This window comes from Cygnus olor, chromosome 6 (assembly GCF_009769625.2).
Source record: "Cygnus olor isolate bCygOlo1 chromosome 6, bCygOlo1.pri.v2, whole genome shotgun sequence".
Lineage (NCBI taxonomy): Eukaryota > Metazoa > Chordata > Aves > Anseriformes > Anatidae > Cygnus > Cygnus olor.
Window position 1 is genome coordinate 6,051,912 of NC_049174.1, and position 23,613 is coordinate 6,075,524.

At 37.2% G+C, this 23,613-nt stretch overlaps 1 protein-coding gene and 1 long non-coding RNA gene across 3 annotated transcripts in view; both read right to left on the reverse strand.

Annotated features, from left to right (window-relative positions):
- ZNF804A (zinc finger protein 804A) overlaps positions 1 to 23,613 on the reverse strand; it is a 147,557-nt gene that overhangs the window by 89,324 nt on the left and 34,620 nt on the right. The window lies entirely within an intron of this gene.
- LOC121072225 lies at positions 1,334 to 23,337 on the reverse strand. The gene is made up of 3 exons (XR_005821083.1): positions 22,373 to 23,337; positions 3,361 to 3,616; positions 1,334 to 1,434 (listed from the first exon to the last, which is right to left on the reverse strand). It is a non-coding gene; the product is annotated as an uncharacterized LOC121072225 (long non-coding RNA).

Sequence of the window (23,613 nt, forward strand, 5' to 3'; positions counted from 1 at the left end):
GATATTGTACACACGTTCAGATGCAAACACGTGTTGCAAAGACTAATGCTTTCCTTTTTAAAGGTTCATTCAGACAATCAGTAGCTTTGACAAATATTTGCCTTCTTAGCCAATAAATCTAGGGAAAAAGAACTAGACACTTATTGCTAACCATACCAAAAGTTTCAAGAGAAACATTTCCAAATACAACAGAAGCAGGACAAATTAGTTATTTATCAGAAAAAATAAAAATTAAAAGTGGGTATCTTGAAATTTCTGGAAACTTGAAGCACATAGGAGAGAGCCCTCTAGTCACAGCTACACTTCCCAAAAGGCTCAGTGAAAAAATAGATTTCGTTTACTGAAAACATATGCTGTGAATGCACGTATGATTCTGTTATTGCTCAAGATAGCCAATCTACTACTATTATGCTGGCATCACATATAGGGCTCTGTGAGTTATGTGGATGTATTTCTCTTAAGAAAACCTCTGAATTGTTCACCGTGCCACATTCACAAGTATGTACATTGGTTTATAAGAGAGTTAAGATGGAAGTTATAGATTATATTGCAGCCACTGCTGTTTTCCATAGAGGCCTACTTCATACAGTCCTACTGTCCTTCATAGAGTCCTGCTTCATACAGTTTTGGTCCACAGAGATTTTTCCTTAGGCCATCCAAAGTGCCTTTGGAAAACATTGTAGCTTCAGTGTCCTAGTTCAGTAGTATAGAATATGTACACTACCAGAACCTGAATGACTTTGAAAAGATTACAGCACTATGACCTTTAAATGTCAAAATGACATTGTTTAGGTGATGTGGAGACACCTAAAAATTCATTCTTAATGCATCTTCCAATAACCTCAAAGCAGTCAACATAATCCAAATAACTATTCCATCTTTTCCAGTATGTACACGCTCCTTTGTAGTCTTCAGGGCCTACACTATCCCCTAGTTTTGGACACACATTCCTGTTAAGATCTGATTAATTCTGCAAATATTAGGCTTTCTATCCCAATGTACTGGCCACGCACAACTTCCGTCACAGGCAACACCCCGTTTATTACATTAACACCAGGCCGAGAAATTCCAGAGTAGCCATAACAGATCTTAAAAACAGAGCCATGGTTGTTCTGCATCTTTCAACACATCTGCATGAGCTGGTGAAGGCACAGGCTGAACATATTAAAACCCAAACTGACAAATAGTTTCCAAGAGCCTTGTAAGCTTTCTAGTTCTTGCTGATTCAAGAGATCTTCCACATCAACTTACTGAAGCAGCAGATAAGCAATTGCAACAGAACTGTTATTATTCTACTAAACAGAAAATAAAAAGATATTATTTCCTACCTGCCAAAGATCTCTTGTAAGACAACCAACTCTGCCCTCTGAATTTATCTTCCATTGTTTTTTCATAGCTCTGTGCTATACCAGCTGGTTTGCTTGGAGCAATGAGCTGTTGAGTTAGATAACATGTTTTTAATAAGTCAGTCTAGTAGAGCAGTTTTGAATGGCTTCACAATGCACAGATGTCTAAATTGCCTTTAGAGAAATATTAACACTAAGTGGTAAAAACAGGGACTTATGATTCTGTTGAGTCCATAAGTGACAAATACACACTTTCTCAGAGTAATCATCATCTTTTAATTAGTGTTTTAATTAGTCCTAAATAAAATTTCACATTTGTATAGCATCAGGAATCATTTTACTCAAATTACAGGTTAATATGAATAAAGCATCCACCTGAACTCAGAGCAAAATTGAATGCACAATAGATAATCCCTAGCTAGTGGGGAGTAAGGAGAATTTGTGCCACAGAGGAGCTGCATTTCCTAAACTTTCTACTCAGGCTTCTACTGATCCCAAGGAAACAATCTAAGAAGTCCTATCCCTGGGACACCAGGTAGGCTCAGGAGTCCCATGTGCTCCAGGACATCTCTCTAGGAGTCCTATTAGTAAAGCAAGACTTAAAGAGAGGGAGGGTCTTGGATAAACTGAGGATTTTATTGTTGCCAAGCCAGCAGGTGCCTGCTATGGTTATATTCTGTGACACTGCAGAGATGACTGAACCAGGACTCTTAAGCCAGAAAAGAAAGAAGGTCACGGAGCTCTGGCAGAGCCTCACCATGCTCCCAAAGCAAAAGGTCTTGGCCACTCCACCTGGGAGCCCTCATGCAGACTTACTGCAATAGGGATATAATGGCACAGAAATGTAGCAAACTGAGCCTAAGGGTGAAAAGATTCGTGAGAGCAACAGGAGGTGCTGCTACTGGCATGTATGCCATTGAAACATGACAGTGTGTCAAAATTATTTTTTAAATAGCCAAGAAATGCATTTTCTACATTTTCCTTGTACCTTTTCATAACTTTGTAATTAATTTATCACGCAGGGTGCTAGTTAAATTCTTTTTATGATTAAGATTTTAATTTCCATTTGTATTAAAAAGAACTTCAGAGAAAGCAAGGTAATTTTTAAAGTTTTAAGTGCTTTGTAATATGGAATATACTGTAAATAACATCATTTAAAAAAAAAAATTAAAAAAGAAAATCCAATAAAGAAAAAAGCTTTGTTTTCAGAAATCAATGAACAATATATCCACCAAAGTGAAATTACTTTCACAGCACAGTACTTCAAAAATAAATTTGAAACTTAACTAACAAAATAGACACCAAAATACAGCAAACTAAATCTTTAAATTAATCAATTACATCTACATAATATTTTACAGTTCAATAGATCAACTTTAGCGAAAAACAATGTTTCCAAAAACTGGCATTTGCCAACCTATAAAAGCAATGCCCCTTGAATAATTTAATTGTTTAAAATGTTATTGATTTATGCTAAATATCATCTAGTCTGCACTTAGATCACTTTGGCACATCTTCCAACTGCAACAAGAATCACCTCCACAAAGCCAGTCCTCTTTGCATGTTTGCTTATTCTCTTAGCTTCTTCAAATTGGGCAATTCCTAAAGCATTTTTGCCCATTAGCTGCATGGGGAATCTGAACCTAAATCTATTTATGTCAGCCAACTCCAAAGGAGAACTCTGAGATCTCTGCTTACTCCACAGACATTCAGTACAAAATGCTTTAGGGCCACATTTAAGGTCTAGCATGGATAACTGCATTCTTACTTCCTAAAACTTGACTCAACCTTTCTTCTCCACCACTTCACCTTACTGCTCCTGCTTTCTGTTGAGTACAGCGAGGATAGACCACTGGACGCCTTTTAACCTATGGTCTTACTCAAGTCAATGGGGAAATTCTTATGACAAGAGGAAAGATGTTTATGTAAGCAGTACCTACATGTCTATGTTCTAAACTTAATCATTTTCTATAATATGTAAAAATATTCATTTGAATATTTCAAAGCAAAATACCGATTGTGACTGGACAGCAGCTCTGCAGAGAAAGACCTGGAGCTCCTGGTGGTCACCAAGCTGACTGCAAAGCCATCGGCAAGGCCCTGAAGCAACAGTGGTGAGCAGCAACTTGGACTGCAATAGGTACAGCAACTCCAGCAGATTGAGGGAGGATCTCGGGAGGTCCTGGCCAACTTAAGTTCTTCACCAACTTCCAGTACTGATCAGCTACTCCAAAAGAACCACTTTTTAAGCTCAGTTTCATAGATGTAAACTGCAAAAGGAATTAGTCTATTTTTAGCAGCCGGGTAATTGAAATCAAAATTGTGCCCATTACTTTCCGTAATGAAAAAACTCACTTCTGATTTACAGTCTACAATGTTTGGATGTAACGGATGACTGAATATAAAACCAGAGGAGACAAAAATATTCATACAAGAAGAGGTGAGAGAAAAGCGAGAGTATTGCATTTTTGGTTAGGAGGCAAAGCCTCGTCTTCCTAGATTTGATGCAAGCATTAAAACTGAACGAGGTTTTTGGGCTTGCGATTGTAAGTTTTTGTAAGTTTTGTAAATTTATTTCACAATATATAAAAATACCCTAAGGTAAACAACCCATTTGGCGCAAAATCCAACAATTCTAACAATTTTGAAGGATTACAAAAGCCAAAGTACTACGATCTACTGCATTCCTGAATTATGCTTCCTTCCACTGTGTCTATGGATTTCAGTATTAAGGTTGTTGATCAAGTTTAGACTGTAATACAACTCCGCTAAGAGCTTAAAATAACATTAAATTGACTTTAAAGCATTTAATGTACATTAAAATTACCAAATGTAATAACCAAGGTAGAAATCCCAATTTGCTTTATATTTAAGTAGGTTTTATGTCAAATAATCAAGTTAACAAGCTCAGTCAAGAATTTTATTTATTTATTTCTCTCAGACTGCTAAGTCTTAAGATCAGCTCCTAAGGGAGCTAGGAGTTGAAGAACAGGAGATTAAATAGTAAGTCCATGACTGACAGAATAACAATAGTAAGAGAGAGGCGTGCACCTTACATTTCCTGTACCCAGTGAAAACTCCAATAGAGAACAAATGTAACTTCATGGCAACACAGACCTATTGATCAAACCAAAACCTTGTTGAACTGGGCTAAAGGACTCAGAAATGTGCTAGAACAGCATAGAAGCTTCTAAAAGCTCCAAGCAAAAGACAGATAAATTTTGTTTTAATAGAAGATGGTGTTGGGGAAATAACGGCTTACTAAATCTCAGTCCTTGGCTTTGGATCATACTGATAGCTCTATAGCTCCAAAGGTTTCTAAAATTAAAATAGCATTACAAAGTATTTGCCCTGGGTCATTCCTCATCTCTCCCCCAAAAGATTTAGTGTACATGGCTTTGAAGATGCTCAGAACTTTAAATAGTATTTTTAGTAAATAGGAGATTTATCAAAATTTCAGTTACTGAAAGATGACTTGATAAAGATCGCTGAAGTATAAATCACCATCCTTAGCCATTACAGCTCACCTAAAACCCATTCGCGTTTTATTCTAAGCTATAAAAGCCATTCAGGTGTACCCAGCAGTATCTGGATTTCAGGGTTTTTACAGAAACTGAACCAAATCCATAGGGATTTTCCACTGTACTAAAAATGGACATTCTGTGTGCACTACGGGAAAAAAATGGATTTTAAATACGCTGCTTACAATAGCTTACCTCTATAAATGAACTCACAAAGTCACATTGCAAGATATGTTAGAGGAGGAACTCATAGATGTTTTAAAGCCTAGCTCCCAAGTCACCCTTGCAAATTGCCATGGATACCAGTTCCAGAAATACAATACAGATAAAGAGAAGGAATCCTCAAAGAATGAAACAATCTTTAGTCTGTTGTCAAATTCTGCCTGATCTTTAGAAATGCAGATGTGCAGACAAGGAGCTACCACATTCATTTTTGTTCAGCCTCATCACTTACTTCTAAAACACACTGTCTAGCAGTTCCATATTATAAATAATTCAAGGAAAGACTTGTGTTTTGAGTTCAGAATTGCCAAATTCAAAAATAGGCTTGCTTTTTAATACTGCTGAATCCTTACACATGAAGACACCCTCCCATATTCTCACAGTTCTGCTGGCAAGAAACATGAAGCATCCCTAAGTGTGCTATGTATATGTAGGCAATACCACAGAAGCACTTTTAAACATGTCCAGTGCAATAAAATCTAAAGAGTTTTCATCATACTTTCATCTTTAAAGTGTTGTACAATTAATTATTTCCTCCTTCATCATTTTCCATGGGTATTTTAACATTATGGAGTGATATAAATCTATCAATATCATTACCTATTTTAAATTTCTATCAAAAACTGTTCTAAACTGTGACAGAATACCCAAGATTACAAAACACTGTAACCCCTAAAAGCTACAACAGGTGCTGCAATAATACTTTAATTTTTCTTTTGAAGGACACAGATGAACAAGAAACATTTTGGTGGTAACTGTTTCTGGGAGATAGGAGGTCAGTCATGCAAACCAAAATCATGCCTGGCATTTCCATGCAGAAAGACTAATGCTGAATGCTGTTCCATGTAAGATGGAAAAGAGAAAAATACTGCTTTATTCTCATAGGGCCTTTTAGTGCATTCAATTGAATATCAATAAACAATACACACATTTTTGCTCTCAACCAATGCTTCCTTTGCAAATTTCACATAATACATTAATAAATATATATAATAAAATATTGGCATGATTCCAGAGAGCAAGACACCCATCTGTCTGACCCGTTTCACTGTCAGTTTTGGTGTTTGTGGCAATGACCTCACTGGAGGAAGATAGATTTGACTCACAGGATGCCATCCCAAGACTTATCCGTATACAACTGAGCCCACAAGAAGTCTTGTTGAGATCAACTCATCTTTGCAGAGATGAAATTCTCGGCAAGGAAAGATTTCCTCTAGCCTTTTCAGTCAAAATTACCTACCACATTACAAAGTGTTTAGCCTTCAAAATGAGAAAGGAGGTAAATACTAAGTGTAAAGAATTTGGATATGCCTTAATTTTAAAATATTACTAGCGATTTTGATAATACTTGCCCAACTTCTGTAAACCATATATGAGAAGATTAGCAAGGTCTCAATCATTCCCTCAGTCACTACAAGGTTTATCTTTTTCCCTTCCTAATTTTCTCTTCAAGCTACAAAAAGAGATCAGAAAAACTTAAACAGAATAAATAGTTCAATTACATGTAACTAAAATAGCAATAACTAATGTCTACTTATTTTGCAGGACTTGGATGATGTGTTTATTGCTACACATAGTTTATATTTCTACTAGCATTCAGTGCTCTACTCAAAACATGCAATTATATACCAGAACTATAATTTGCAGATGTCCTTACTTCATTGAGCACAAAGAAATTAATTGCCCTTTTTCTAAAGAGCATAAAAACTTTGCATCTAGGTCTTTGAGCAACTCTCAGAATGTTAATAATGTTACTAATACAATACAATATTACGCAAAATAGTACCAGTGGTAAACTTTCCACTTCACACTAATAATTAATCAGAAGGCTGCCAGTACAATTAATTCATATATTCAGCCATATTCAGAGTGTCCTTCCGAAAGAAATTGAAACTACTAAAAATATTCTGAATACAGAGCTATTTTTTCCAATGTGTATTGGCAACACTCTAACTCCTTCTACACTGTACTATGAACTTCATACTGTTCAGAAAGTGTATTTATGGAGTGGTTGACTATTCAAAACCCTTTGATGGGTAGATTGTGACATCTGATGCTTTACGTGAAGTCTACCAGAATCCAGGATTGTCCCAGTTTTTAAAACAAGCAATGCAAAAATAAATAAAAATTGACTGGGCTCCCTATCTTTCAAATATGCCCATTCCACCTCATTGCCATGGGCTCATCATACAGTATGATTAAGTTATGTGGAAGTTTGACATCAGCATGGAACATCAACATCTTCATCTCAGTCATATCTAAAATCGTCAGGATGTGACGTACACCAACTCTCGGAGCCATCCTCTATCAAGTCTCATTTCAGTCTGGGTATTTCAGGCAATTAGCAATTGGCTTACTGTCGAGTTTCCAAGGTAAAGTGCACAGTTAGCAGTTTCTCCTTGGCTGCCGCAGATCAGTTGGAATGGTTCCCTGAGAAATAATAGCCTTGAGTGCTTAAAGCTTTTCTGTATCACCCCAGAGTTTTACTTACATTTCTTTAGTCCCTTACAGAATTCATCCGCTTTCTAGATTCCCAGAAGAAAGATCCCTACCATGATCCTCCATGCTCCACTTCCCAGCCACATTACACAGTTCACCTTCATTTCACTATATGATCATAACGCCTGACCCTCCAAACAATCGGGTATCATGGCAAATTACATTATAGCCCCTAAATGGGGTTGCAGTTTCATTGGATTTCATTTCCATTACTGAATTGCAAAGGACAAAGTAATTTTACCTTTTTGTTTGTTTTTGTTTTAAACACAAGCAATGTTTCTAATTCTTCTTTTTAATTTCATCTCAATTAGTCCATCATGGACTGAGTATTTAATAAATATTACAGTGTTTTTAATTAAGCTATTTAAACTATAAATGGCTACCAAAAACTACACAAGTTTCAAGACATTTAATACCTCCACATACTACACTCCTCTGGCTTTTGGGGATGCTGACCTGAGGAACCCACCTCTGTCAAGTTATGGGATCAGAGGGTACAGGACCAGGTCAGATGACTAGTAACGGATGAGAGGACACGTGAACATTAGTGTCTGGGGAGCTGTTCAGGATGGTGTCCAGCTTTTCCATGGGGTTTCGTTTCTGTGCCTCATCCCCATCTGTGAGAGGAAGCCAAATTACTCGCGTATCTCGTAAACACACTGAAAAATAGATGATTTGTAGAGCGAACCAGTTCTAGACTAATTAAACCAGGTTCCAGGTCCTTCACTTGAAGGATGTCATTCCCTATTCCAAAACAAGTAAGTTACTACTTTATGAGTGGAAGTACCAGGATCTCTTGGCCAGGTCCCCAGCCTGCTAGCAAAACTCTCAGGTTGCTGAGGAATCATTATTTACACCAAGGACTCTATTGACTTAAACTCTCTGACAATTATTTTACCACCTCATCCAGCACAAAGAAATGCTTTCAAATGCAGATTTGTGGTGGCAAGAGAAGGTTGTTAAATGGATGTTTTCCCTTTTGCTATTCGCCATAGTGAATTGAGAACACAGATGTAACATTGCAAAGAAAAAAGCCTTATGCAACATTTATTAGTTTTGTATTTTATACTTCTATCCTCACTCCTTTACAGCTTTAGCTCTATTTTTCTGGAAGCAGATTATAAACACTGTCACTTACACTGAGCTATAGAAAAACACCAGAGATTAACCTCACTTTATTCCAGTGACTTGTAGTTTCTGAGTAACTTGTTTTCAGTAGCTGAGGACAGCAGCATAAACTCAAATAAGAACAAGATCATTTGAAAGGAGAAAAGTCATTGGCAAGAAACGAGAGCTGAATGCACTGGGGAGAAAAAGTCATAGTACAGAATTCCAGTCAGAAATCTCCATTTCTGTATAGCTGAACACTTCCTTTGGGACAAATTATTTCTCCAAAGAAAGTCTCGAGCAAGAAAAATCCTGTTATTCCTGATATTTAGTCTTTGTATGTATGACTCTAGGTGAATGCCACATAAACACATCAGCCAGCTGCAAAACAGCAAAATAGCTAACAGTGAAAGCTGGCTGCAAGCTATCATTAAGTTTCCCCAACACGTTCCATTATTTTTCCATTATTCACAATTTCGCAAAGCCTCACTCTTAGGATCACCCTCCCACACACACAAACACACCACACATACACCCTTTTTCGTATGGAAAGCTTTCTGGAAAGCTTCCACAGAAATGACTCTCAGAGCTATGTAGAATTACTTTTGCAAACAAAGCTACGGGGAAATAACTTATTTTGTCCATATTAAAAATAACGATTAGATTTCTTTCACTGGGAAACTCAAGTTACTTTATAGTTGATGACCGTGATCAAAACTTTGCAAGGAAATTACCCTGGAGTTAAGATGCACTTTGCTATCTCTGGAAATTTAACAAAAGCAAACGATCGAGAAGTAAATGCATTCATGTTTCTTACATGCTCATTGGTATCAGCAGCTCATTCTCTAAATATACCTTTTGGAGGATATACATACAGATGGTAAGATCAAGGAGAAAGATTTTTATCTGAGAAAGATCACTAAAGAGAAAACAAAAATGGAGAGGAAGAATTCAATTAACATCTTAGATCTCAGTTCCAAGAACTAAGCAAAATACCGAGAAGGAACTCATCGAAAAATGACTGATTGCATTTCTGCCTCACTGCTGTGCCTGAGCAGGGTTGGAAGTGCTTTTTCATGAGCATCCTTCAGCAGAAGCCTCACAGGCTCAAACAACACACCTGAGCCTGACATGCAGAGCTCTGATGTTACCTCCAGTATGTCTGGCCTGGAAAGTACTGTCGATGCTTCAGGTTTATTTGCCTTACACTTGAAAGCAATGATCTTCCCCAACAGATGAGGCTAACAGCATAAGACAATGCTGATAAAAAGGACCTAGTTTTGTCAGAAAATCTCTTCCGTGATCAGCATGGATTTGCCTGCAAACCCAGAGCAGTGGAAATAAAGAGGCTTTTGTATTTCTGGATGATAGGGAAGGCTGTGCTGCAAATCTGATTCTGTTGACCTCCACTTCCAGTCTAATTGAGTACAGTTAATTCTCTTGGCACAAAAATAGGAGAGTAAGCAATTAGCCTTTACAGCCCATGGCTTAATTTGAGCGTGTTCTTTAATGCACCAAAGCTAAAAACTTCGTAAGTAGACTTGGGTTTTATGTCAAGTTATTGCTCTAAAATTTGTCAAAGGAATGGCTGATCCCTGTAAATTATGTTTCTTTCACCCTTCCTTTTCCTAAAAATGAAGCACTGAAATGCAGAAGACATTCCTGCAGTTAGGCCTTCAATTACTACTACAGCATCAGAGTGCAGTATCTAACATTTTCAAGCCCTTACTCAGCACCGAGCTGCTGTGCAGAAGATAATATTGACCATGCTTTGGGCGTATCTAAAGGCAACACAGAATCTCTTTTTACAAAACTTACATTCCTTAGTTTTAGCATGCCTTTAATTGGTGAAAGCAGAGGTAATTGTTCAGTGGGTTCATCACTGATTTGTGAGTAAAACACATCTTCGGGAAACTCAGTAAAACTGACATTTGGTGCCAGCAATGCAGACAGAAGTCTGAAGCTGTGAATTCTCTGAATTTATTGCCAGATATAAAGGGGAGATAAGATACTCCTTATAAATCTCAAGGGCTGCCACAAAACCACCGTCAGATGTCACAAGCTATAAACTTACAGAAAGGGCGACTCCGAATAATTCTTCCTTGGCTTAGTTGCAGTGTCATGAGTTATTTCTGCTGGGTAGCTTCATCTCCCCGCACAGGCAGCAGGGCTGAACAGACTCATGTGGGCAGGCAGTAGCAAGCTGGCAGCTGGGAGGAAGCTCTCCTGGTATCTTCTGCAAGGTTGCAGTATATTTCCACACATGGTGCTTGTCCTAAGGATGCTGCCAACCTCACTATAGTAAAAGACAAGATGCTTCTCACACAAAGTGCTGACCTGGTATCTGTAAAGTCCTGCTATGAATAATGGCCATGCACAAAATAAAATCATTAATTCAGTGCTTTGCAGCAGTTCTCACAGTGTAACTTATTCCCCTTCACAGTCTCTCTGCGTTTTTAAACTACATTTTCCTATCCAACTTTATTTTCAAAAAGAGAAAATTAATTACATCTGAAGTAATTAGAAATTTAAAATCCTTTAATTCGCTTCTCTCAGACACACAGCTTTAGAATATATTAAGAAGATGTTAGGTCTAATACTCTCTTCAGAAGCCTGAGAGACTAATTCACTTCGATAGAAGGCACACATGCCTCTGAAAGCAAATATAGCCATTAACTCCTTTAATCCCTCCATCACAAACGATCTATTTGTTATTTAACTACCAAATCATCAAAATGTTGAGCAAGAAAGGTTCCAATATACTCAAACCCACGTATGCAGGAGATGCAAACTAAAAGCTGCCTTCCCCTCACATGCATGCTATGTCCTGGCACGCAGCCATCAAGCACGTCACGGTGCTTACAACCCTACCTGGAAACTCTTCTGTCGTCTGCCTGAGCACTCTAAAACCAGACTAAATTCTTCCCCAGCATAAATTTGCTTGGGTTCTTTAATTCGATGCACCAAAAGAAATTTGGCAAAACACACTGAAAATAAACAATAGGCTTGACACATTTAATTGACCATGAGTTTCTTGAATTATGCCTGTTTACAGAATTATGAACTTTAAGTGTAATTTATGTACTAGCTGCTAGAAGAAGGCATACTGCAATACAACGCATTTATTCTTGAACTGTAGGAACATTAACATAACAAATAGCAAGTACACCAAGAGAATTTTACACCACATTGGTGGAGCAAATTGGTATTACAGTCCGGCAGAAGCACCCTATGGCAAATTAACAAAGGGAGCAAGCTGAGTTCTGATCTTGCCCAAAGCAGACACACTGGTGAGACACAGAGCAGCACCAGGAGCAGGGCACTAATAATACAACACTTTACACTGGTATCACACCAGTCCTCTGTGCATTCTGGCTGCCTTTGCTGGTTTGGCCTGATGGCTCTACGCAGCCCATGGTCACAATCTGGTCTCCTAATCTAGCAGATTAAATATGTATACCAAATGATTAAGGGAGCACGGTATTTTTTTCCTAATACACTAAGTGCTATTAGACATAATAGCCTGCAGTAGGCAACCTGAATTTTAGATGACTATCCATATAAATATTAAATAACAGAGAAATCTACATTTCTGTGCAAATGCACAGACTGCAAAACAAGCAAGGGTCAAACAGGTCAGAAGAAGGATTTTAGAGAAGAAAGAGTGGTACATCAGTAAAATTATCTTAGAAAGAACTGTAATATTATGAGAACCAAACACTAAATTTCAAAGTAGCACTCACACTGTGTTAAGACGGATCAATCCTTGGTAAACATTTATTTCACAAACCACCTACTACAGTCCTGTAACGTGTTTGTTTTTTTTTCCTGGACCTTTAATACGAAAGATCTGCTAGTGAGTTTTTTGTTTTGTTTTTTTTTCAAAGCAATGTGAGCAGCCTAAAGATGATGAAAATTTGAAGGCACATAAGGACACTTCCAGAAGCTTGAAGATTAATGGCTTGTTATGTTGCAGAGCAGTTAACACACTTGAACTTAAGCAGGGGATAATTTCTTCCCAAGGAGGAAGCGAGTGGACAGAGGACTCGTGATTAATAATTATCCTAATCTACTTTCACCATTCCTGCATAGAGGTTTTTAACAGAATGGGATTTAACAGCAAAGTGGGATAATTTGAGCCTGTGTGCAGGGCATGACAGTGAAGAGGTTTGCTCTACATGTGCACAGGGCTGTCTTAAAGCTCAGAGTCCCCTGCTGTATGCAGCCTTCATCACTCTGTTAAGAGATTTGCTGGCATCCATCTGCATGGAAGAGATGTGCTAGACTCTGAAACCATTTGGCAAAACACCAGAAGATAGTTTTAAAATGTTATATCTAATCCATGATATCCAACATTGCACTTGTAGGTTACGTTGAAAAGGCTGTAAAACTTGAGGTGTTTCAAAGCGCTTCAGAAAATGGGATGATATCCATTGACAGCAAGAACACAACTTTGTTTCACTGAAGCTTCTTGCTTCAGGAGCTCCATCCTGACTAAGGAACACAACAAGCAGAGGGATGGGATGTGTGTGGGAATGGTGGGAGGTACAGGGTACAGGGTATACCCCCTTTTGGGACTCAGCAGTATTCTCTGTCTTGAAGGCAACATACAAGAAAGCTCAATTAGGTGCATGTTCTGTGTAGCCTGAATTTCTTTATTACTTTATATTATTTTCAAATAACTTATTTGTAACCATTTGATCCCCGGAGCCAGAGCAGTTGTACTGACAGCAGCTGGGACCAGTAACTTTGGAAATGTTTACAGTCTGGTTTGTTGGGTTGAGTCATAAAACAGTCACTTTTGCTTTAATTTCATAAGCTAAAGACCCAAACACATCTAAAGAAAATTGTAACAAAGGCCTCGTACTCAAAAGCAAAACAAACAAACCAACCAAAAAACAAGCCCTGAGAGATAAATACTTATGTAAGCCATGAGTAGCACAATCCCATGACAGATGTAGAAGCAACCCCCTCAGGACCCTACACACACTGACTGTATAAAAGGTCTGCCAAAAGCCACACAGGGCTGCTGAAAAATTACTTTTCACAGCTGGTAATAGCTGGGGGAAGGGAGACAAATTAGAGAAGTCAAACTCTATTAAGAGAAAACAGGAAGAAATGAAAAATGACAGAGTGAACAAATGGCATCTTCCCAAAGACTTGAAGTAATATTTGAAAATAATCCAAATACAAATATTTGATGGGAAAGAGATTCATTTTAGAAAGTAATCCATGAGAATTATTATTTTGAAAGTTTAATACTTAAATGCCAGCAATGAAGTCCTTCCCTTCTTCGAGGTATACCTGTGAGCACTGGTTGACACATAAAACTTTGCTTTTGCAGCTACAATGCAAATTAGATCCAAATGTATTTGTGAAGCAGCGAAGATGAAACTTGGAAAATTATTTAGATTACAGTAACAAAAATTTCATTTTCCTATTTTTATGTCCTTGGATAGATAAAAGATATTTGGAGTGGAAAAAAAAAAAATTGATATGACCGTTCTGATGGATTCCCTACGCTGTATTGTCTACTTTTATACGTGCAAATAAAAATAGTAGCAGTGATGAGAGTGGAAGAGACATACAAATACAATTTTGAGAGGAAACCACAGGTGCTTTCTCTGACAGTAAACTATATCAAAATTCCATTATTTAGGGAAGTGTCATTTTGAAATGGTATATATGATGTTTCCCTGTTTATTTTTGTTCTAAGAATCAAAACTATTCATGCAGTGTAGTTATCACGGGGTATTAACAACCATTTCCCACAAGCAGAATCATTCCAGTCATTACTCTTTGTTTTACCTTACAAACACATTATATGCTTTACTCTACAATATTCTGATATATTTCTGAGTAAGTAAATCCAATTCATTAGACTTTACAACATCTGTACTGCTACCCTATACTTTGAGTGAATAACCAAAAATAAACCAGAACTCCATAAGTGGAATACAAGAAACTAAAATATCCCAATATCCAAAGCATATACTTTATAAAAATTACAAACAACAACAACAAAAACACAATTACATCTCTAAGATACACACTTATGTTCTTTCTGTGAGCTGTTTTACTACCAGCATTTACAACTCGGTATTTAACATTCCCAGGAGATGAGCTTTGCATATTCTCTGAGCTCTGCACAGTCACCTGCCATGAAAATCAGCTTGCATATACCTTCCATAATTAGGATCTAGATGGATCTCCAGATTTAAATGTGTGAAATACAAAATATTAGAAACACAAGGTTAAACAAATATGGAACAGAGTCAAAGCGAAATGTACTATTCATACTCGGTCTTTCCAGTGCTTCATAATCCTGGTCTTTCCTTAGTTGCTCAAGATGTTTTTAACATAACAGGATGTTAGAGACAGCACTGTGTCATAAGGTGACAGGGAATAGTGAATGTGCAAGTAAGAAATTAGAGTTAAAAAACGTTGTGGAAATGCAGAATTCATTACAAAATGACTCTTTTATAAAAAGGAAAAGAAGCAACAGAGGGAAAATACAGTCACTCTGTCTGTATGAAAGCACAGAGAAACTAGATTAGCAAAATTATGCCAGAGATTTTCAGATGTAAGGACAGAGGACTCCAGTTGGGTTTTCTTTTTTTCTGTGAAGTTGTACAGGACAAGGACTGGCTTTCTCCTTTTCATTATAAATCAAGTTTGGGGGCGTTGTGATGGTTACTATGCTCACAGGAAAGAATGGGATACTTTTACAAAAGTCCAAAAACTAGCACCCAGATGATAACAAAGTTTACTTCACTTCTGCCAAAAGCCTGCCAAAATGCAAATCTAATACCTGAACTAGTAACTGACAGCCTACAGACTCAAACCAGAGGGTCACACTGAATTAGCTTTCATTGGTAAGACACATACACGTGTGCAACTTCTAGCTCCTGATAACAACCTTGTAGGAAAAAAAAAAATAAGTGTCAAATATTTTTGTACACAAAGTTGCAGGACAGAAGGCTCCATTGGCTCAGGTCCTACCACTTGTGCAAAGTGAATATAGCAGGTTGAAAGATAAAAAAGATATGAAGATATGAAAGATTAAAACAAAAAAATCTCTCTTGTGAAAGTAGTTTGTGTTGCAACTCATATATAGGCCATAGATCAGGTCCTGTCATGGCAAGTTAAGGCATACAAGAGTGTGCATTCCAGCATATGCCCTAAACAGCAGCTCGGCATCACCACAGCCTCCAGTCTCCAGCATCACACAACCCTTGTAACCTCTCCTCTGCCCATAATGCTGGATGTCAGCCTGCTTACTAATTGCTGTTAACCACAAGACACACATTCCTAGTAATGATGTTAAAAAGTTGGTAAAAGTAGGGGGAGAAACATCATTAAAAATAAAAGATAGCAAAGTAAGGTGGACTTTGCATGGACCAAATACCCAAGCAGACTGAAGAAGAATCACTTGAGACGGAGGAGGCTCAGTGCTAGGCCTGGAACAGAATTTGCTGCAATCCCCAGAAGTAAAAAGCTTGCAAATCATTAACTTGACTAATTTTCCTATAATTGATAAAATTCATTAAGATACTGTCCTTGCCAAATGCAAACTCCAAGCTAAAAAAATGAGAATCCATCAAAATAAATTTGGACTAAAACACCTTCCAAAAAAGCACTGAATTTATTTTATATAAGCTGCTTCACTTTTATTATCCTTTCATTGCACTGAAAATATCTTAAAAAAACATAGCGAGTCAATGTTTGCGTCTTCAAAATCTGTTGTGTCAACAACATTTCATTAGTTTTAATAATTTTGGTTTTGATAAAATAAAGACATCACTAAGTAAGATCTGAGAAAACTATAAGCGATCTTATATAGCAAAATTTCATAAATGTTCTTTGTAAGCATACAAATATTTGGCTTCATTTTTATCTTGTCACATTGTTTGTAAGGTTTTGGTTTTTATTTACCTGTTGCAGAGTGGGGCAAATTCATCAATAGCAGAAGTGAATTTACATCCTCAAGCAAATGAACAGTTCTGAGATGCATTCCTGTTACTAAAAGCAAAATAGTAGTAAAAAAAAAAAAAAAAAAAAAAAAGAAAGGAAAGAGGAAAGGGAAGGGGAGGGGAGGGGAGGGGAGGGGGGGGGGGGAAGGGGGAAGACGAATAGAACAACAACAACAATACGCAGTGTAACTAGAGTGCTTTAACAAGGAGAACTAGATAGCTAGGTAAACCACAGCAAAAGTATCTACCCTACAGCTCTCTCCCAGGATCAGTGAAGAGCACAGGAGCGTGGGCAGCACATAATTTGCCTGCCTCCCTCCGTTTCTAAGCAGACATTCCAGCTGCCAGAATAATTAAATTGATCTATGAGAAATACAACTGCTGGACTCTGCATTCAACTTTTGTATGATTCATACAACAACCCAGACTAAGTTGAGGCCCTCTAAAAGGCATATAAAAATGGATGACATTTTACTTACGAAAACTGACTTGCTAATTTGATTAAACTGCATATGCAGGCAAAATGTTCACATGTAAATTCTTTGAGACTTGTAACCCAGAAAAAAAAAAAGAAAAAAAAAGATTAAAAAAATTGGAAAAAAGGCATAAAATGGTTATAGAAGCAAAATCATCAGATTTCTTACTCTTCTGAAGTCTAGTTTAGTGACTCCTATCACTAAAGGAAACAAATTTAAGTTATAAATACTTTATATAAAAGTTATCACAGTAACCAAAAAAGAGGAAATACTAAAAGTGCTGTTGTACCAGAAACCACAACTTGGTCACTTCTCCATGTTTAAAACAATGCATACAGAAATCAGTGGCACAGACAAACACTTGCTATCCGACCTCTTAAATTAAAAATTGTTTCCTTCTCTTTGTAGACAACACTGCCAATAAAAATTCTTGCTGAAGTCATTCATACAGCGTCACGAAGATTCCCTCCAACATGATGTTATTATTGAAACTAAGACCCAAAGATCCATGTTTTACATGAGGAACATGCTATATGTATATGGTCACTTTTGCAAAACTCCTTGCTGAAATTAACAATTCACCATTAAGAAAAGTCATTACCAAAATACAGCTTACAGCTTTCAGCTATAATATAATCAGGAAAGAAAGGTTTGGTCTTTTGTACTACTTTAAAAAGACTCTTGGGAATAAAGCCTGCAATAAGTTCACATAAAGATCAAGATGTCTGAGAAACTGTATCTGAATTTTTAATTAAATATCCATCTCAGCAATCCTAAGTATCTTCAGTGTTTTTTGTTTTTTTGTGTGTGTTTGTTTTTTTTTATGATTTTACATACTATGAAATGATATAGAAAAGGTGAAAAGGAGACTACTGTTTAGTTTCTTCTGGTACGAAAAACTAGTGAGCATGAAATGAAATTAGAAGAACGCAGAGGCTGTTTTGAGAGTATATGCAATTAAGTTGTAGGGCAATTTGTCACAGAATACTGTGGGTACTACAAGTGACATAGGTTTAAAAAACAGCTAGGAAAAAATGAGCTGGAGAGGAGGCAAAAAGTAAATCAAATCAGGGCTATTGAAAAAAGATCAGTCAAGGAATCTTCAGCCAAGGAAATCCCCAAAAATGGCAGCAGGGAATTATTTTGTTTGTACTAATGTCACTACAGCTTCCTCTATCTACCCTTCCCCAGCTGTCACGTACCTTTGGAGATAGGAGACTGGATTAGACCAATTTACAGCCAAATGAATGCATAACTTTATATCTTTAAGGAGGAAATGAAACAGCTGAATGCCCAAGAGTACAGTTCCAACACAGGTGGCACAAGGGAGTACACCGGAGAAGAGCAAAATATGCAAAGAAAGGATGAGTTTGGTAGACATTATCTATCCAAAGGGAACATTTTAGAGACTATAAATATCATTATAACAAATACTAAATTCAGAATGCATGCGTAGAAACTAATACAGCTACCAACGATGGTTAGCAGCAGTGAAGACATGGCAGCCTTTATCACAGGTCTACTTAACTGCATTGTCATTTTTCCCAAGTTAATGTACTCATCTTAGATCTAATATAGAGCTGAAACCAGCTTGTTGAGAAGCTCCCATCACCTTTTCAAAGCTCAGCTATGCATAAACAGTACTCAAATATCTGCCTGGTGAGGACAGCACCAGGCAGGAAATTTTAGAGTGACCCAGACGTGGAGATTTCAGTTCTCCAGACCAGCAGACTCCTCTATTCTGTGGACAAGTATCTAATGATGTTCCTCAGCAACTGAGTCCTCCAGACTGGACTGATGATAACATCTAGATCATCCACGACACAGGAACTGGCTCAATGATTTGAGTCTTGGGCCTGTTTTTATTCCACTCATTCTTCACTGTTTAAATTTGAGTTCATTGTGTTAAGCTTGTTGTATTTAGGACAGGTTAGAGTCAAGCCCTGAAAATTCACTAGCTTTTGCCAAGCCTTTCCATTACATGCACACAGCAGTTTGAAGTGAAAAAGCTTCCTTACCAATGTAATGCTTCATAAAGGTGTATATTCTCTGCATACATATAATTACAGCACTTGATGCGGAACCCCCGCTAAGAAAACAAGGTCACCTCCCCATTGAGGGCTATTAGACATGAACATCTGTCACTTAAACACATGTCACCAAGTACATCAATTTGAAGACTTCACTTGGCCACACAGAATGGGGAAAAAAAAAAAAAAAAGTTATATTTTCAGGTTGATGGGGTGACATCTGTTTGAATGACAGATGCCTGGGCCACAAGAGTGCTGAGCACGGTGTTTCAGTGAGAAAGTGATCACCTCCAAAAGACTTTACCCAATACAACAAATGAAGCATTCTTTCTCTTATGAAAAGCTCTTTTCATATCTTTTAATCCCCATTTATCAGGGACTGAAGATGAAAAATATAAAAGAGATGAATATATTAAAATAAGGCAGCCTTAAAGCATTTATAGACATTATGTTATTTGTACCTAAGTTTAAATCATGGTGTTTAGATCTCATTATCTTGTGTTGACCCTGAGATTGCAAACAAGTCATGCAAATTTGTAAAACATTCAGTGCAATTTGTATTAGAATTAAACACTGCTTTGGGCATGTACACTTTGGGGATATTTATTTTTACTACTGAATGCTACACTAATCTGCAACTGAATTGATCACTGCATTGAATTAGATATTATAGGGGGATTATCTCAAGCAGAACAGAACAATCCCAAACTAGCATGGTGTCTATCTTAAAACAAAATTACACTGATTAAAATTATGAAAAAACAGCTTCATAATTTAGTAATTAATATTTAAGTTTGTTTCATTAAAACTTAAATACATTTTGGGAGGCAGTAGATTAGTAGTAGGTAGGATGCTGTAATCTCTTTAAAATACTCTGTCAAAAATTTTGTTTCCTATTAAATTATCTGGACATCATGTACAAGGCTCAAGACCAATCTGTTGTTTCAATCCCTTTGCTATTATGTAGTATTTCTGTATGACCAATATATAGATGAACATTTGCTTTTTGAAACGACTGAAAAAATTAACCCACAACCTGAGACGAAAAATCTGATTTGGCAAAATACAAACCAAAGCTCTCTAAGCAAAATATGTATGCAATAGTTGAGTCCAATCCAGATTCTCTGTTAGGAGATAGAGCTATCAGCAACTTCTCCATCACATTGAGTTTTCTGACAGAAAATGAACTCTCTGTAGTATCCATCAGATAATTCAAACTCAGAATTCAAATTTTATCTGCTTTTTCTTTGTAGTAAAACAGGAATACCTACAAAAGGGATTAAAGCATTTCATTATAACAGAATTTAACAAAACATTGAAAAGCATCCCTCTGTCTTCCAAGGCCTTTCAGTTTTACGCTTTTCTGTGGGTTGGGTCTCTCAGGAAAAAGAGTACTTCCATTAAAGAACTCTGTTCCTTTTTTAGTTATATGATATATATCAGATGAATTACATGCAGAGGAGTTGCAGGCCTGGATATGTTATTGGAAAAGTAGTTTACTCATATAAAAATTGTGTCACCTGCACGTGATACTGTGACTGCTGGCAAAAATACACCTAGGGGGGAAGTGTAGCTCAATACAAAGCATTTTAGCAGCTGTTCTACAACCCCAACTAAATCATTTATATTTTGAAAACATCAAAATATTTAATTCCTGCCTCCAACAGTGTCATCACAGCAATGTTAAAACATACATATACATTTGGAGAAAGGGAAAACAGTGAAATTGTCTGGAAGAAGGAAATATTTATGAATTTTCCTCAGCTCTACACTTCACAGAAATCCAAGGTAACTAATTTGTGATTTTTATCCCCAGAAGCACTGTTTATATAATGGCTGTCTAGATACCCAGAGCCAATCCACTTGTGTGGATCACCTCCGTGACAAAGGTAACTGGCCATCTCTGAGCATCGGGACAGACAAGGACACAGCTGCTGCCAAGCAGCTCTGCAGTGAGGGAAAGCCTGCCAGAGAGGAACGGGCCATGAGCACAAAACGATGACGACTATTTGCAAAGAGCTGGATAAATGGCACCTCTGGCCTGAGGCAAGCAATCTGGCCACCGCAGAGAGCTGCGGCCAGGAGGTGGAAGGAGCAAAGAATAAAGAGGTCACTGAAATGGAGTCTCTGCTCCTCAGTCTCAGCCTGACAGCCCACACCGTGAGGGTATTTTCTCTGGGATAAATGTAGTGCCACAACACTACAAAAATAAATTTAAAGCCAAAACCAATGACAGCTGTCTGTATTGCAGCTCATCACTCAAAAGGGATCATTTTTCAGATGCTTATAATTTAAGTCTTATTTTTTAAGATGAATTTAGCACATTTGTTCTTACTTTGTAATTCATTTTTGAAAGCTTTGAAATAAAAATGATTAGAGGGGAAAAATGCTTCATGCTTATCAGTATATATTTACATGCAATCACTTTTTTTTTTTTCACAATAGATGCTGAAAATGTGAAAAGTAACAGAATAGGCCCTCAGATGAGTCTTCTGGTTGGACAAAAATAGCTCTAGAGCTTTCTATTTTCTTTCCCAATTACTTTACAGTATATTCTTTTTTTTTTTTTTTTTTTTTTTGGAAAAGCACAATTTAACCATGAAAAACACCATCATTGCACTATGATTTTATACTGCACATAAGAATTTACCAAACTAGCTCCTTAAGTCAATAGCAAACGTGGTTCTTCTAATCTTTATACCAGTATGCCACAAATGGTTTGCTTTCCCAAACGTCTAGGACAAAACAAAAATATGTAAAAGGCAAAAAATAAAAGCGTTTCTCTTCATTTTCGTTCCACAGATACCTGAAGCAAGGCACACTCCAGGATTATTGATAGCCATTAACTGTGTTCACATCTAGTTTATTTTGAACTTCTGCTGCTCAAGGTTCAAAAGAGATTCAGGAGCTGTATCCAGACCTCCTGCATCCATGTTAAACCACCAAGCCTTTTTTTGCCTTTTATGACAAAATCCTCAGTGAAGAACAGAACAATCATATGGGGCCAAAAGCTCCAGTGGACTGTTAAAATGTTAGTATGAGCCTTCATTCTGTGCTATTGCAATATAGCACCCACATGTGTCTATTATTTTAAAAGCAGGTATCAAAAAAATTATACCAGAATAAAGCCTGACCATATGCCTTAATGACCAAGTACAGTGTTTTGATTCGGCGAGACAATACTAAACCATAAAAGACCTGATAAGAAGTTGAGTTATCAGAGCAGTTACAGAGGCAACCCGTTTGTGACGAGCCAAGTTCTGTCACAAAATGGCGGCTGAACACCTCAGAGAGAAAATGGCTGCCAGCCTGAGGCCTGCCTGGCAGCAGGCCTGGGCACCTCAGCCTCAGGGCTGGGAGCCTGGCACGGTCCTGACGTGCAGCTGAGCACCTCACGTGGCACTGCCTGAACGTACCAAAGGTAAAGACTAAACGAGAAACTGCGGGACCACTTCTCTCCCAAGAAAGTGGGAGTCGACGTGAAATAAAATGCATTTAAAAAGAAATAAAGAAAAACAAGAAACACTATCTATTGGCTGTCCAAGGAAGACAAATTAACAGCAGCCTTTCGTTACCTACATGACAGTGTCCTATGGCCTCTTATGTCTCAGTGATATGAAAAGGAATTTACTTATTTATTTTGGTTCCCTTCTGGGACCTGTCCTGGGATGGTCACACACACACAAATTCACCTTATTTATTAATCATAGTATACTTCCTCGTGGTGATTTGTTGATTTGTAAAAAACAGGAATGTTAGTAAACAAATCTGTGCCCTTATGTATCACAGAATCCCACAAACCCTTGGCTGCAATCTCTATATACCCACAGGCTGGGTAATTTCCCCCCACAGACACCTCTTTTTGGCTCATGATAAACAATAAAATCATCATTACAGCTGTTATAGGTGCTCTTCATGTTGATAATGCTGTCATAGACCATGATAAAGTAACACTGAAAAAAGTATTTTTCTTAATCCCCAACTTTCAAGCATTCCCTTACAAACTGAACTTGCACGTTGGGATTTAATTACCTATGTAGCCCTAAAAGGGATTTAATTACCTATATTGCCCTAAAACACTTGGAAGGTCTTCAGAATGAAAGGACTTCACAATAAATACTGTAAAAAATTAAGATTCATTTCAATTAAATTCTTCATTTTACTGTTAAATCAGTCCAAACTACTGTGGTGAGAATAGTTAACTCTTTAAGTATGCTGTTACTGGAAGTTACTGACATCATCGTTTTTCCCCAAAACTCGTCTGCCCTTTTCATTTTTTTCCAATTATTTCAAGTTTTTCCTAATTATGCCTATTTCATGTTCAAGTATTGTGACATTAAAGCAACAATTTATACTTCAAAACATTTTAAACTACTATTGTATAAAAATGAGTGTAGGAGATCAGTTTATCACTACAGAAAGACTTGAGTTCAAGGCAA